General features: G+C 44.9%; 1 long non-coding RNA gene across 1 annotated transcript in view; it reads right to left on the bottom strand.

Annotated features, from left to right (window-relative positions):
* LOC132812797 (uncharacterized) overlaps positions 1 to 15374 on the bottom strand; it is a 50473-nt gene that overhangs the window by 20583 nt on the left and 14516 nt on the right. Inside the window, exon 3 of the long non-coding RNA XR_009643786.1 lies at positions 7401 to 7522. This is a non-coding gene — a long non-coding RNA (uncharacterized LOC132812797). The remainder of the gene's footprint in view (positions 1 to 7400; positions 7523 to 15374) is intronic.

The following is a 15374-nucleotide window of genomic DNA, read 5'->3' as shown; positions in this document are numbered from 1 at the left end:
CATCCAAACCATTTATCCAAATGACAAACAACAGTGGACCCACTACACCGCTGGTCACATGCCTCCAGTCAGAAAAACAACATGTCTCCCATCACCCTGTCTCCAACCATCAAGACCAATTTTTTGTCCAGTTGACTAGCTCCTCCTGAGTGCCATATCCTTTTACATTGATCTGAGTTTATTACTCAGTTTACACATATGACACGTAGAACACAGAAAAGTACAGAACAAGACCCTTCGGCCATGATGACATGCCAATCTTTTATCTGACCATAAGATTAAAAAAAAAGTGGCAGATAGAGTTTAATTCAGGGAAATGCAACGTGCTGCACTTTGGGAAAGCAAATCTTAATAGGACTGATACATGAAATGGTCAGGTCCTCGGGAGTGTTGCTGAACAAAGAGACCTTGGGGTGCAGGTTCATAGCTCCTTGAAAATGGAGACCCAGGTAGATAGGATAGTGAAGAAGGCGTTTGGTATGCATTCCTTTATTGCTCAGAGTATTGAGTACAGAAGTTGGGAGGCCATGTTGTGACTGTACAGCACATTGAATAGGCCACTGTTGGAATATTGCATGCAATTTTGGTCTCCTTACTATCAGAAAGATATTGGGAAACTTGAAAGGGTTCAGAAAAGATTTACAAGGATGATGCCAGGGTTGGCGGATTTGAGCTGTAGGGAGAGGCTGAACAGGCTGGGGATGATTTCCTTGGAGCTTCGGGAGGCTGAGGGGTGACCTTATAGAGGTTTACAAAATTATGAGGTGCATGGATAGGGTAAATAGACAAAGTATTTTCCCTGGGTTTGGGGAGTCCAGAACTAGAGGGCATAGGTTTAGGGTGAGAGGGGAAAGATATAAAAGAGATCTAAGGAGCAACTTTTTCACGCAGAGGGTGGTACGTGTATGGAACAGGCTGTCAGATGAAGGGTGGAGGCTGGTACAATTGCAACATTTAAGAGGCATTTGGTTGGGTATATGAATAGGAAGGCTTTGATGGGATAGGGACCGGGTGCTGGCAGGTGGGACTAGACTGGGTTGGGATATCTGGTCGGCATGGACGGGTTGGACCGACGGGTCTGTTTACGTGCTGTACATCTCTTTGAATCTAACTTCTATACCCTTCATTTTATTATCATCCATGTGCCTACCCAGAAGTATATTAAATATCCCTGATGCATCTGCTTTTACTGCCACCGCTGGCAGTGCATTCCACACAGCCACCACTCTGTATGCAACGACCCTACCTCTGAAATCTCCACTTAACCATCCGCTAATCACCCGAAAATTATACCCCCTGTAATAGCTATTTATATGAGCGTAAAAAATATCTCTTATTATTCACTCTGTGAATGCCTCTCATCACCTTGTTCACCTCTGCCAAGTCGCACCTCACCCTTCTTCACTCCAATGAGAAAAGCCGTAGCTCCCTCAACCTTTCTTCATAAGACATGCCCTCCAGTCCAGGCAGCATCCTGGTAAATCTCCTCTTTACCCTCTCTCAAGTTTCCACATCCTTCCTGTAATGAAGGGACCAGAACTGAACACAATATTCTAAGTGGGGTCTAACCAGGGCTGTAGAGAGCTGCAGCATAACCTCACCGCTTTAAAACTCAATCCCCAAACTAATGAAATCCCACAAAATATATCCCTTCTTAACAAGCCTATCAGCATGGGTGGCTACTTTGAGGGATCTATGGACTTGGACCCCAAGATCCCTCTGTTCCTCCACACTGCCAAAGATCCTGCCTTCTGCATTCAAATTCAATCTTCAAAATGAATGACTTCACACTTTTCCAGATTGACCTCCATCTGCCACTTCTCGACTCAACTCTGCATCCTGTCAATGTCCCGTTGCAATCTGGAACAGACCTTCACACTGTCAGCCACGCCACCAACCTTCGTGTCATTGGCCAGTCTACTAACCGACCCTTCCACTCACACATCCAACTTATTCATAAAATCACGAAGAGCAGAAGTGCTGTAATCACACCCTACAGAAAACCACTGGTCACTGAGTTCCAGGATGAATTATTTCCGTCTATCGTCACCCTCTGTCTTCTGTGGGCCAGTAATCCTGTATCCAGACAGACAGGTTTCCCTGTATCCCATGCCTCCGTATTTCCTGAATAAGCCATAAAGGTGTTTTGTCACATTCTTAAAAGATTCAATATGACTTTTAAGGCATGACCTGTCCCTTATACAAACATGCTGACTATCTTTAATCAAACTATGGTTTCCTCAGGAAAAATAAATCCTCTATCTCAGAATCCTCTCCAATAGTCTGCACACCACAGACATAAGACTGACAGATGTGCAATTCCCAGGATTATTCCTATTCCCTTTCATGAACAAGGGAATAATATTTTCCTGCCTCCAATCAACTGGTCCGACTCCAGTGGACAGTGAGGGTGCAAAGGTCATCACCAGGTGCGCAGCAACCCATTCCCTCGCTTCATGTAGTAACTTTGGACGCATCCAGTCTGATTCAGCGACTTATCTATCCTTATCTTTTACAAAATTCTCAGCACATCCTCCTCCTTAACATCCACCTGTTCACGTACATCAGCCTGTTTCACGCTGTCCTCACAAACAACAAGACCCTTCTCAGCAGTGAATACTGAGACATAGTTTTCATTAAAGACCTCCCCTACCTCCTGTGACTCCAGAGACAAGTTCCTTCCACTATCCCAGAGTGGCCTTATCCTCACTCTGACCATCCTCTTGTTCCTCACATAAGTGGAGAATGCCTCACAGTTTTCCTTAAGCCTTCCCAAGAAAGCTTTTTCATGCCGCCTTCTAGTTGCCCTAAGTCCATTCCTTGGTTCCTTCCTGGTACCTTCAGGGAATCTCTACAGTATGGAAACAGGCCATTTGGCCCAACACCTCCATATTAACCCTCCAAACAGTATCCAACCCAGCCCCATTCCCCCACCCTGTTACTCTCCATTTGCCCTGACTAATGCACCAAACTACCCATCCCTGAACACTATGGGTAATTTAGCATGTCTGAGTCACCTAATCTGCACATCTTTGGATGGTGGGTGGAAACTGGAGCACCTGGAGGAAACACACGCAGACACGGGCAGAATGTACAAACTCCCCACAGACAGTCGCCTGAGGCTCTCATCGAAATGGAGTCCGTGGTGCTATGAGGTAGCAGTGCTAACCACTGAGACACCGCGCCACCCAATGTAACTCTCTGGAGCCCTGCCTGATCCTTGCTTCCTCAACCTTAAGTTAGCTTCTTTCTTCCTCTTGACTAGATGCTGAAGTCCACGTGGACAACGCTAACTGCTCTGCCTTCATCTATCCCTTGTCCAACTCCGCAAAGAGTCAATCCAGTTTGTGAAATATGGTTTTTCTACTCACAAAGCCATGCTGACCATCTTGAATCAGCCTTTGCCTTTGTAAATATACATAGCTCCTTTCTCTCAGAATCTCCTCCAACAACTTCCCCATCACTGGGCACACTGGACTGCAATTTCCTGGTTTTTCCCTGCAGTCCTTAAGTGATGCAACAGCCTTAGCCTCCCTCCAGTCTTCCGGTACCTCACTGTGTCTGTTGATAATATAAATATCTCTGTAAGGGACACTGCAATCTCTTCCCTAGCTTCCCACAATATTCTAGTATCGACCCAATGAGCTACTGAGGATTGATCTACCTTTATTTGTTTTAAGATTCCAGCACTTTCTCTTCTCTGGTGAGGATTCTTTCCAAGACATCGCTATTTATTTCCCCAAGTTACCGAGCTTCCATATCTTTCTCCACAGTAAATACTGACAAGGCTGTTTGGTCTAATATCTCACCCATCTCCTCTGGTTCCACACATGGGTGACCTTTTGATCTGTAAAGGGACCCTATTCTCTACCAAGTTACTACTTAGCCCTTATTAAAACTTGTGTAAAGGCTTCTGATAATTCAAATACACCACATCCCCCACACCACTACACCCCTCCTACACCCTTACAACTCTGCCATTTGTATTCACACAGACAAATTAAATCCAACAGGCTCAGGAACAAATTCTCTTTTATCAAATGTGTCTCTAAATGGCCAGTTATTGTATACTGACTTATCCTTTCTAACAATGTCAGTATGGTCCCGACTTACTGTCAGGGGAGGTGGAGTAGGTTGTGGTTGAACCCATTGAAGTTTAGATAATGAGAGAGAAATGGAATGAACCATCCAAGATTCTGAGGGGCTCTGATCGGGCAGATGCTGAGAAGTTAGAAAATAGAACAGTAGAGCACAGCAACAGGCCCTTCGGCCCACCACGTCTATGCTGTCCATGATGCTATTCTAACTCATACAATCTGCCTGCACATGGGCCCATATCCCTCTATTCTCTTCCCGTTCATGTTTCTGCCTAAATGCCACTTCAAACCTTTACTCACATTTCTGCTTCTACCACCTCCCTCAGTAACATCCACTCTACGTAAAAAAACACTTTCCCTCACACACCTCATTTAAACTTTCTCTTGTTCACTTTAAACCTCTGCTCTCTAGTATTTGAAACTTACACACTGGAAAAGAGATTCTGACTATCTACATTATCTATCCCTGTCCTAACGTTATATCCCTGTACCTGGTCACCTGTCAGCCTCTGATACCCTCACAAATCAATCCAACTTTGTTTAAATCCTCTTACACACCTAACATACCCTTAAAAACCCAAACATAGGCAACGTGCTGATAAACACCTTTTTTACCCTCTCCAAAGCCTCCCCATCCTCCCTATTGTGTGGAGATGAGAACTGCACACAGTTCTCCAAATGTGACCAAACAAACGTTTTATACAATTACAGCATCAGATGCAAACCACTACACCCAATGTTGTGACCGATGAAGGTCAGTGCTCCATTTGCTTTCCTTTCCATCTGAAACAATGGATATTTATTCGTACACAGCATTTGATCTACAAATATGATATGATGTTATAGAAAACTACCTCGCATACAATCCAGGATTCTATCCGTTACAGCACTGATACTCACTGCTGTATCAGTCGGCATGGAGATCACACCACTGTCACACACAGGTACTGTACAGCCCTTGCTACAAGTACATCTGAATCCAACGTGGGCGGCACGGTGGCACAGTGGTTAGCACTGCTACCTCACAGCGCCGGAGACCTGGGTTCAATTCCCGACTCAGGCGACTCCCCGTGTCAGCGTGGGTTTCCTCCGGGTGCTCCGGTTTCCTCCCACAGTCCAAAGATGTGCGGGTTAGGTGAATTGACCATGCTAAATTGCCCGTAGTGTTAGGTAAGGGGTAAATGTAGGGCTATGGGTGGGTTGCGCTTCGGCGGGTCGGTGTGGACTTGTTGGGCCGAAGGGCCTGTTTCCACACTAAGTCTAATCTAATCTAAATCTAAAAAAAACACTTCTGTTGCCATTTTCAGGGAGTTGCTGACTTGCACCAAGATCCTTCCGTAGATCAATATCCCTCAGTATGCTGACTTCCTTCTTGAATTTGACATCATCTCACACTTGTCCAGAATAAACTCAATTTGCCATTTCTGTCTATCTCTCCGAATGTTCTGTAACCTCCTGCAGATTTTAATGAATCAGGGAAACAAGGGTTTTGTGGAAAAGGCAGGAAAGTAGAGTTGAACAGTATCAGATCAGCCATGATCTGACTGAAGGGCACAGTATACTCAATGGGCCAAATGGCCTCATTCACCTGCTACATCTCATGGTCTGAGCACAAACTCAGTATGTCCTGCATAATATTATGGGTTTCTGCTCACAAAACTCCTTTACAATGGGATTATTGGATATTTATTCGTACACAGCATTTGATCTACAAATATGATATGATGTTATAGAAAACTACCTCGCATACAATCCAGGATTCTATCCGTTACAGCACTGATACTCACTGCTGTATCAGTCGGCATGGAGATCACACCACTGTCACACACAGGTACTGTACAGCCCTTGCTACAAGTACATTCAGTGTCCTGACTGTAACCACATTGACATTCCCATCACTGGTTGGTGCCTACAATAGAATTCCTGCTAACGGTTGCTGCTTCTTGCTTATTCTCAGCTCCACTTTTCATATTCAGATCCACATGACTGTCTCATTAATGCATTAACCTCATCCTTCCTTCACAACTTGTTGGCGTTTTGCCTAGTCTGCCTATTGGGACGAGATTAGTTTGGGATATCTGCTCAGCATGGATGGATTAGACCGAAGGGCCTGTTTCCATGCTGTACATCTCATTGACTCTAATGACTCTATCCCAACAACCCTTCAGTATTCACTTCCCAGTGATGATCAATCATCAGCTACATCTCCGGAATGACAGTTCCATCATATCTGTTCACTGTCATTCCATCTGCCTTATGGCGAATGCAGGGAGTCATTCCGCAGTAGTGGGGGATTGAACAGATGGGTAGAGATTGCAGAGATAGGGAAGCTTACAGGGACTCGAGGATGTTAGTGTTAAACAGAGTTACATCTGGTCAAGAACGTCAGTGGGACAAAGGGGTTTGGGGATTGGAGGAATTTACAGAGATACAGGGAGCTGGATTAGATTCTGGAGATAGTGATAGGGATGGAGAAAGGAAGAGGTAGGCAGACTGAGAGGCACAGACAGGGGGCTGTTTCATCTAGGAGAGTATTGTGTATACTAACAGAGATATGGAAGGTTGTCGTGACTGAAGACGTTTATAAATATAAGGTGGCTTCTAGGCTCTGGAGGCTACATAGATCGGAAGGCAATGGGGAATGCCAGGTTACTGGGTTGGAGACAGTTACACAGATGGGGAGGGTTGTACAAATTGAAGGAGGTTCCTGTGGTCGCGAGGGGTATGGTGTCGGGAATGAGGGTGAAATTTAACAAGATAAAGATCAAAGAATTAGAGATGGACAAGGAGATTACAATTTTTTCACAGCTAAGGAAGGGTGAGCTGGAGAAGATTACATAGGTAGGGACCGATGGAGAGGTTAAAGATAAATACATTGACATGGAGGATGGTGTTGTTGGAAAGAGCTTACAGGGATAGACAGGACAGTCAGGGTTTACAGGGATGAAGGAATTGAGTATCTACTGCAGAAGTTTAGGAATTAGGATGTTAGGGATAGAAGAACCTGACAGAGACAGAGAGAATGGTGTGGAGATTCCAAACAGAGGAAGGATTATCTGGACTGGAGGATATTACAGAGATCACTAACACAGCATGGACCAGGATTGATGCCTGCTATCCCCTGTGCTGTCGCATTGAGGACCAGTACAGCAGAGGTGAAATCGGGACCCTCACAAGATGGTGGGAATGAAGCCTAGAATGTTGCTGTTCCTTGCCCAGCTCTCTATCTATGTCCTGTCTTCCAGGTCTGAATACAGAAGTCTACCACCTCCACCTTGTGCTGTTTACTGTGAGTGATCTTACCGGCTGCAGGATTGACTGAAGGCTCCAGGTCTCCCTCTCTCTATCTCTCTCTCTCTCTCTGGCTGACCAACCAGCTTCAATGAGGTGATGGATGAGACAGGAGTTAGGAACATCCTGATTACCTGCATGAGACAGAAATAGACAGAATGGAAAATTCGACTGATGTAATGAGGATAACACATGCAGAGTGGTACTGCGTCCAACAGAGATCTCGAGAATCCCAGTCTTCATCCCTTGTCTGTGCTGCTGCGTCTCTCTGGAATGGACAATTCTGTTGACTCAGGATCTCAGAGCATCTGTAAGAGGGAGAAATGCTGCCAGAGGCAGCAAATAGACTGACACAGCGAGGGATACCACATGGAGAGATACTGAGTGATACCACATTATTAGGCACTGTATTAACAGGGAATTGTTTGAATTTGTAACAAAGGCACTGGGATAATTGTGAGGGGATTCAACCTTCCTAACTCTTCATCTCTTTGGCGGTGGCTCACAGATGAGGCTGACTCTCTCCCACTCTCGTGGATGTGGGTGGGGGTGGGGGTCTGCAATTGGCTGTACAGACCGATGTGGCCTTCCACAGACTTTGTTACACTTGGGGCACAAGGTGGCCATGGGAAGGGGGTGGGTCTGGCGTTGGTGTGACAGTGCCCTTCTTGTGCTGTTTTCTCCTGGATTCCTATTTTCCCCACAGCATGTCTCGTGGTGCTCGACACCTTCCCAATGCTCCTTCCCCACTTCGGACAGTCTTGGCCCAGGACTTAACAGATTTGATTAAGAGATGAAAAAAAAAACGATCAATTCTGAGAAGCCAGCATTTAGAAACTTGGACACATTTGTTAAAGAGATCGCTATGGATTCTGCTAGCAGGAGGAGTGCAGTAGGAAGAGGAAACATTGTCAGATGATAGGAACAGGGAGAATTGAAGGTTCTGGAGGTGGTGAGGGTGTTACAGAGAGAGGCAAAGTCCTGAACAATGTTACAATGCCAGTACGGATTGCTGCAGCTAGAGCTGTTTGCAGAGTTAGGGATGGAGATATGTATTCTCATTGATTCATTCGCGGCCTGAGGATGTCACCGGATGGACCAGCATACATTACCCCACTGCTAATTGCCTAGAGACAGCTCAGAGTCAGACACATTGCTGTGGGACTGGAGTCACATGTGAGCCAGACCAGGTAAGAATGCTAGATGTCCCTCCCTGAAGGACACACGTGAACAAGTTGATTTTTTCCAGAAAATCAACAATGTTTATACAGTGACCTCACTAATGTCCTGTACAGACACACCATGACATCCCAACTCCTACTCTCAATGCTCTGCCCAATGAAGGGTAACCATCCCAAACGCCTGCTTCACCAGCCTGTCTACCCATGACGCTACTTTCAAAAGACTGTGTATCTGCGTCCCTGGGTCACTGATTGACAAGGGCCCGAATGTTTACTTTACCAGTCCAGCCTGGTCTGTTTTACCACAATACAACATCTTGCATTTCTCCACCTGTTCTTTCTAACCTCACTGACCCAGCAGAACTGTTGATCCCTTTGTACTCTTCGATAACCCTCTTCACTGTCCACTTTATCACCAATTTCAGTCTCACTCCCAAACTTGGTAACCATGACTCCTGTATTATCATCCAAGCAGTCACACCTACACATAGGTATATAGGAACTGAAGGATTTAAAGAGATTACACAGACCTGGAGTGTTGTATGCAGAGGAGGAGATTAAACTGATAGGGATGGTTTTAGAGACTCAACAATGTTTGGAAATAATAGGGGTTGCCATGGCGATAGCAGGTTTCAACAATTCGGAGGATATAGGTCTGAAGGAGCTTTGTCTGTTAGCGATGGTACAGTAAAGGGAATTGTAGTGGCTTCCCTTTCATAGCAATCCATAAGCACTTACAATAGCCTGTTTGACATGTGCATTATCTCTCGACCATTCATCAGACAGCACTGCAAATACTTCACTGCCTCCGCCTACCAGCTTAGACTGAACTAGCATTACCCAGAAGACCTCAGGCCACTCTGTCTGTCTGTGCAATTTTTCAAATGAAATACAGAGTTCCTTGACAGTAAAGTCACAGGTAGTCAGGGTAGCGAAGAAGGCACTTGGTATGCATTCCTTTACTGGTCAGAGTATTGAATACAGGAGTTGGGGGGTCATGTTGCGGCTGTACAGGACAGTGGTTAGGCCACTTTTGGAAGACTGCATGCAACTCTTTTCTACTTCCTATCGGAAGGATGTTGTGAAAATTGAAAGGGTTCAAAGAAGATTTACAAGGATGTTGCCAGGGTTGAGCTATAGGGAGAGTTGAACAGGCGATGGTTGTTTTCCCTGGAGAGTCGGAGGCTGAGGGGTGACCTTATTGGGGTTTATAAAATCAAGAGGGACATGGATAAGGTAAATAGACAGTGTTTCCCCTGGGGTGTGCGAGTCCAGAATTGTAGGGCAAGGTTTAGGGTGAGAGGAGAAAGATATTAAAGAGAACTAAGGGGCAACGTTTTCACGCAGAGGATAGGACATGTATGGAATGAGCTTGCAGAGGAAGTGGTGGAGGCTAGTACAACTGCAACAGTTAAAAGGCATCTGGATGGATGTATGAATAGGAAGGATTTAGAGGGAGATGGGCCGGGTGCTGGCAGGTGGGACTATATTGGGTTGAGATATCTGATCTGCAGGATGGGACCGTGAATGTATTGTGGAACCTGGAGGATGTTATAATTTGAACTACAGGTAATTTTTGATTGGATCTTTCAGCCAATCTTACAGATGGTACAATTGCAACATTTAAGAAGTATTTGGATGGATATATGAATAGAAAGAGTTTGGAGGGACATCGGCCAGGTACTGGCAGGTGGGACTAGATTGAGTTGGGATATCCTGTCGGCATGGCCGGGTTTGACTGAAGGGTCTGTTTCCACGCTGTACATCTCTATGACTGTAAGATCGGCTGAATGGTCCAATCAAAAATTACCTGCGGTTCAATTCATAATATCCTCCAGGTTCCACAAGCCTTCCTCGGTCACATCTGCAGGTTCTATGAATTGCGCAACCTCCTGCAGGTCCCAAGTCCCTTCCTACATTTGTACCATCCTCCAGGTTCTGCAGCCCTTCATACCTCGTAACATGGCCCAGACTCTCCAACTCGTCCTTCCTCTGCAATGTTCCCTAGAAGGGCACTGGAGGATGGTGGGGGTTACAGAGATATGGAGGGACATCAGGATGGCAGGATTTTGCAGACATTAGGAATATAGGGACTTGAGGAGGTTTCACAGTTTATGAGTGTTGTAGGGTCTGGAGGAACTTACAAAGGTAGGCATAGTTTGAGATCGGAGGATTCTGCAGAAAACCTTTATGTGGTTAAAGGCAGAATTCTTAGCAGCGTGCAGGAACAAAGGGATCCTGTTTCCCTCAGGTTACCACCCAAGTTGACAGGGTGTTAAGAAGGCATATGGTGTATTGGCTTTCATTAGCAGTGGAATTGAGTTGAAAAGATGCGAGGTTTTGCTGCAGCTCTACAGAACCTCAGTTAGACCACACTTGGAATATTGTGAACAGTTCTGTTTGCTTCATTATAGGAAGGATGTGGAAGCTTTAAAGACAGTGCAGAGGAGATTGAACAGGATGCTGCCTGGACTGGAGGGCATGCCCATAGAAGGTAGGTTGTAGAAGCTGGGGCTTTTCTGATCAGAGCGAAGGAGGAAGAATGGTGACATGATAGAGGTGTACAAGGGAATGAGAGGCATAGATGGAGTGGATAACCAGAGACTATTTCCCATGGTGAAATGGCGATCACAAGGAGACATAAGTTTAAGGTAATTGGCGGAACGTTTAGCTTAGATATCAGAGGGATATGGGCCAGGTGCTGGCAGGTAGGACTAGATGGGGTTGGGATATCCTGTCGGCATGGACGGGACTGGTATGTTATTGACACAGTGTGGTGGGTGTGTGGAATGGACTGCCAGCCGTGGTAGATTCAGACACATTACACACATCTAAGCAACTCTTGGATAGGCACATCAATGACAGTAAAATGTAAGATATGCAGGTTAGATTCGTCTTCAGAGTAGGATAAAAGGTCAGCACAATATTGAGGGCTGAAGGGCTTGTACCGGAATGTGCTAATCCATGTTCTAAATAGCAAGGGTTATGATGGCAGCAAGAGGTTCCGGGAAGTGGGAGAGGATGTGATCTAAATGAAGTGACACAAATAGGAGGCGTTGCTAAGGTTGTATGAGGTAACAGAGACAGCAATGGTCTGATCTGGAGCAGATGTCCCAGACTGGGAGGGGTATGGGGACTGGAGGTGGTTTCACAGAGAGGAAGGGGCACAGAGCCACAGGAGGTTACAGAAATGTGGAGAGCTGGCGGGCCTACAGGAGTTCATGGAGATGGGAGGTTGGGAGGAATGGAGCAGTTTACAGGGATAAGGATAGTGGTATTTTACACAGACAGGAATGTTTCAGGTGAATGGAGCTGAGTACAGAGATAAAGTGGGTTGTACAGATTGGAAAAACAAATAGACATATGGAGGGTAGTCGTGACTGAAGATGTTTATAGATACAGGAAGGCTTAGGTTCTGCAGGTTATTTAGATAAAGAGGGTGTGGAATCAGACAGATTCTCCAAGTGACAAAGACAGCAATTTTGGTTGGAGGCAGTTTCACAGATTAGGGAGCATTCGTAACCTCCTCCAGTTTAGTCAGAGTGGGAAGGGTTGTAGGGGAGGGAGACGTTTACACATGTAAGAGCTGGAGAAGATTATGGAAATGAGTAGATAAATGGAGACACTACAGCATGTTCCATTGACAGGGTGGGTGCTGGCAATGAAAAGATATCACACAGATAGTGGGTCTTGTAGGAACTGGATTGAAAGAGTCGCAGGCATTGGAATGACTTCTGCAGACTGGGAGTGTTACAGGGACTGAGAGGTTTGTAGGGTCTCCACAGATTGATGGTGTCTTTAAGAATAGAAGAGTTTATCTAGATACTGAAAGCTTAAACCCAATGCATGCAGTCTTCATTTCAAGACCAGAGCCTTATTATCCCACACCAGCCAAGGATCCCTAACCCTGCCAGCTTTTCCCTTTATCCCAATGGGGCAGACTGGTCCTGGATTCTTCAGATCACACTTTGAAAAGCCTCCCATTTGCCAGTTGTTTCTTTTCCTTCAAACAGACTCACCCAATCGATTAGAATCATAATGTGGAGGTGCCAGTGTTGGACAGGGGATGTACAAAGTTAAAAATCACCCAACACTCGGTTCCAGTCCAACCAGTTTATGTGAAAGCAGTAGCTTTCAGAGCACTGCTCCTTCATCAGGTGGTTGTGAAGCACAATCCTAAGGCACAGAATATATAGCAACAGGATGGCAGGGTCATGGAATATAATATCAAACAAATTTAGTTGAAGCCTTTCATCTGTTACGGTGATCACCAGCGCTTCCAAAGCGAGTTGGATTATAACTGGGCATTGTGCAATTTTAAATTCACAGCATTGACGCTGGCCAGATCCTGCAGAATGGCCCCAAACCTGGCCCTGTTCCAGTTTTCCTCTTCAATCTGGGGACCTGCTGATCTTCCTTCATAACTATGTTAAAACAAAGACAGTTGTGGGCACTGGACCCAAAGTGCTCTCCGAATGACACTTCAGTCACTAACCCGGCCTCGTTTTCTGAGTTGGGGGGTGGGGTCCAGTGTCGCACCTGCCTGAGTAGAGTAGGGCCCTCTGCATATTGATTTAGCAACCTTTCTTGGACATATTTGAAAAATTGCACTCTGTCCGAGTCTGTTATACTCCAGGTGGCCCAGTCAATACAGGGAATATTAAAATCTCCAGCCTGTACTCCTCTATTATTCCTATAGTTATCTGCAATCCCTCTACACACGTGCTCCTCTGGTATCTGTTGGGTCTACTCAGTCTACAATACAGTCCCAACAAAGTGACCACCTCTCTTCTTTTTTCTAACTTCTAACCATGTGGAATTTTAAATGAATATATGTTTTAAAAATTAGAATTAACAATCCATAAATAAGTATTGATAAAAATCCAAACACTTGACCTTCAGAGAAAGACGACAGTTCACTTTCACGTGGTCTGCACGACATATCCACAGCAAAGTGTTTGCCTCTCAATGACCCTGTGAAATGGGCGAGCCAGCTGCTTAGCTCAAGGGCAGCAAGGGATGGGCAATAAAGGCTGGTCAGCCAGAGACACTCACATCCCAGACCGGATTTTTAAAAAATCCATTCAGATTGGTCCCAGCACAGTTCCAGTGGAACAATGTCCTGGCCAATCACATTGGTAGGATTATGGACAGGGCTTTTAACTGACAAAGAGGATGCTGGGACAGGCTTCAGGTGAAAGAAGCTTTCCAAATCCAAATAGAAAAGGTGAAGCAACAGAAAATGTGACCGAAGACAACAGAAAGGAACAGGATGGGCCAAAGTTTAACTAAAACTGTAGATCAGCAAAACCATTTGTGACAGGAAATTGTGGGAAAGAGAAAATTATGTTTTTTATTAATGGACAAAGTCTCTGCAACAAGGTAGATGGATTTGTGGCACAGAAATAAAAGAGATTTTGACACCAGAGAGATGTGGTTACAGGGCGAACAAAAGGTGGACATAAATATTCAATGTTTCGCAACATTGTGCAAATTCAGGCAAAATGGACAACGCTAGCAATAATGGGTAAGACGGGCATTACAGAGAAAGCATTTGGTCTCAGATCATGAAGTAGAGTCAGTCTGAATGTAACCTCTGGCTATTCCTTGTAAGGACACAAGCAGCAGAACAGTTTTAGACCACTGAACAGCATTCCCTTGCTCATCACTGCATTACACAGGAACTCATTGGAATTTTTAATAAAGGAATGGTGAACATTTATTGAAATTTCAATATTTGCAAAGTCTGGGACAGTCACACTGACAACAGTGATATTGGAAGAGGAGTTCAGAGAATTTTTTTCAGTATTTCTTAGAATAACACATTGTGCAACCGGCGAGGGACGTAACTGTCTCAGAGCGACTGTTGTGTGAGAAAGCTTAGTGAATGAGTTATGTCATTCTGGAGAGATCCTCAGGAAAATTGTGATAAAGTGCAGTTTAAAGAAAAATAAAGTTTTCAAGTAAATCACAGAAAGGACAAGCTACAAATAGAAACAAAAATAGCCAATTACATGGGTTTGAGAGGAAAAATGACCAAGGTAAATAGGCTACACAGACTGAAATATGGGTGTCTGGAAATGAACTGTGGAAAACATTTGAATGAACAGTGTAAAACACTCAACAAAAGGACATTCCATTAACAGACAAAAACTCAGCAAGAAATCCCCACCGGTCCCTCACTCAGGACAAAATGGATCATATTAGATTAGGAAGCTGAGAAGATCACCACAAAATACTTAAAATCCTCAAGTGAGAGTTTTAGAGTAAGTTTTAAAGGGATTGCAATGGTCTGCTAGCAGGAGGAGGGCAATGGGAAGAGGAAACATTGTCAAGGTTTATTGATACGTTAGGAACAGGGAGAGATGAAGATGCTGGAGGTAGTGAGAGAGTTACAGAGAGTGGTCAGGGCCTGAACGGTGATACAAAGCCAGTACGAATTACTGCAGCTGGAGGGGTTTGCAGAGGTAGGGAGGGACATATTTATTTTTATTTATTCATTCATGGGATGTGGGTGTCACTGCCTGGACCAGCATTCTTTGACCCCATGCTAATTACCCAGAGATTGTTGGTGGATATATATACTTTCCTGGACTCAGGTGAAGTGCTGAATGACTGGCGGATCGCTAATGTGGTTCCTTTGTTCAAAAAGGACAGCAGGGATAGGCCAGGTAATTACAGAGCAGATAGTCTGACAGCAGGGGGAGGGAAATTATTGGAATGAATTATGAGGATGAATCCACACTTGCAAAGATAAGGATCAACTTGGTTTAGTCATCACAGATTTGGCAGAGGAAGATACAGT

This window comes from Hemiscyllium ocellatum, unplaced genomic scaffold, assembly GCF_020745735.1.
Source record: "Hemiscyllium ocellatum isolate sHemOce1 unplaced genomic scaffold, sHemOce1.pat.X.cur. scaffold_3033_pat_ctg1, whole genome shotgun sequence".
Classification (NCBI taxonomy): Eukaryota; Metazoa; Chordata; class Chondrichthyes; order Orectolobiformes; family Hemiscylliidae; genus Hemiscyllium; species Hemiscyllium ocellatum.
Note: the sequence above shows the minus strand (reverse complement) of the source record. Positions and strands in the feature narration are given on the sequence as shown.